Raw genomic sequence first — 1,858 nt, 5'->3', positions numbered from 1 at the left:
GTGTAAGTAAAGAGGAAAGGGGGAATTCATCATGGATTTATTTTTTTATTTTTTAATATTCATGCATATGCCCATCTGTGGCTGATGTCAACACAGGATCTTTCTTAAAATGTAGCTGTCTCTTTTTTCGATGAGTTTTACGGCACTTGCAACACAATAAAGGCATATAAGTGCCGAAAATTAGAGGTGTTAAGAGAAACAAACACTAAAAAAGAAGGAAAGATAAAGACAATAGAAGTTTGATAAGAAAGAAGGAGTAAACAACACCAGAAAACCCGCCAACCACACACTACCTGTCTTTCTCTACGTGATGTATTGTAGCACCCTTTTCAATCCTACCCCATCTATTAATTTCATCCCTTATGCATGAGTAAGTCGTACCCTTCCAAAGATTCTGCTACATGCCGAATCAATCAGCTTTCCAATATACTATAAAAGACAAAACATTTTCAACAAAGCCATTGTCAGCATCTATACCAGGAAAGCCGCTTGAAGGCCGGTTTTTGGGTGTGATGTATCTTGGTTACAACGGCGGAGACAGTGGCTGAATACTCAAAAAGAAGTTCCATTTGAAAATTGGAGCAACAGACTTAACAATGATAATAATAATAATAATAATAATAATGATAGACAGCATTTGTATAGCGCAAGTCCCCGCTCAATAGCAAGCTCTCTGCGCTTCACAATCTAGATTTATACTTATACTTAATAATAGATGACTTCGTCAGAGCCGATGGCGGCTCGCATTATTGCACGTAATCGCAACCTTAGAATTACAAAGAGCTTTCTGTTCAATATCTAGATCTAAATCTGTGAAGTTTGACGTTAAACGTTTTGTGTTTCACATCATGAGAAGCTTTTTTTAATGCAATTCTTTAAATATCTTGATAACGACTCCGAATATTCTTATAATTTTGACAAACCAGATAGAACGTTTGCTCTCTGGCATAATGGTCTTAGGTCTAAGTAATTCAAAATGATCAAAAAAGTCAGATAAAACTTTGTAATTTTGAGGTAGCAAAAGAGTGAGCAAAATAGCGAAATGCCGTACTCTTCAAATCAGTCACTGATGTGCGCCGCTAGCTCAGTTGCATGATACCGTGCTCATGTTGGACTATGGTGCTAACGGCCTTGGTTTGAATCCCAATTGTGTGTTCTTGAATTTGGATTGTTTAAGCAGTCCACGGGGCTCACCGCCCGCTTGGCGAGATTTTAGCGGGATGATTGATAAAATCGGAGGTACGGCCTGTCAAACAACCTTTACAGTATTGATAGACATAACTAGATCTACAAGAACTTATATAAACCACAGACTTCGCGAATTCTCAATCTCTTTACTTTTAGAAATCGACTTCAATAATAAGTATGCTGACTTATAAAGGTTTGACGATGACTTTTATCTCTACCCCCCTCCCCACCGGCTCCATCCCCCCCCCCCTTCCTCTTCAAAGGAGGGACCACCTAGTACTAAGGAGTGCGGCCTCGGATCGGATGACCTTGGCGACATGCCAGGATTTATGTCGCCTTTTTCATTGCTTCTGGGGTTTGGAGACTCGTCTATCTCAGAACACAGTATGATGGATCCCCATCTCTTCAGGTCTCAAAACTGCTCGGAAATGGAGTGGCCTGGCCCGTCGGTAAGTTTAACTATAAACACGAATATGATATTAATTATTATAAGATACACAATCATGTCTATATCACTTTCTTTGAAAAACACATGTATATACATTTATACATTGCATAATATAGGCATATATCTTATAGATAGATAGATAGATAGATAGATAGATAGATAGATAGATAGATAGATAGATAGATAGATAGATAGATAGATAGATAGATAGATAGATAGATA

Source organism: Aplysia californica, unplaced genomic scaffold (genome assembly GCF_000002075.1).
Source record: "Aplysia californica isolate F4 #8 unplaced genomic scaffold, AplCal3.0 scaffold00753, whole genome shotgun sequence".
In the NCBI taxonomy this organism is placed as follows: Eukaryota; Metazoa; Mollusca; class Gastropoda; order Aplysiida; family Aplysiidae; genus Aplysia; species Aplysia californica.
Note: the sequence above shows the minus strand (reverse complement) of the source record.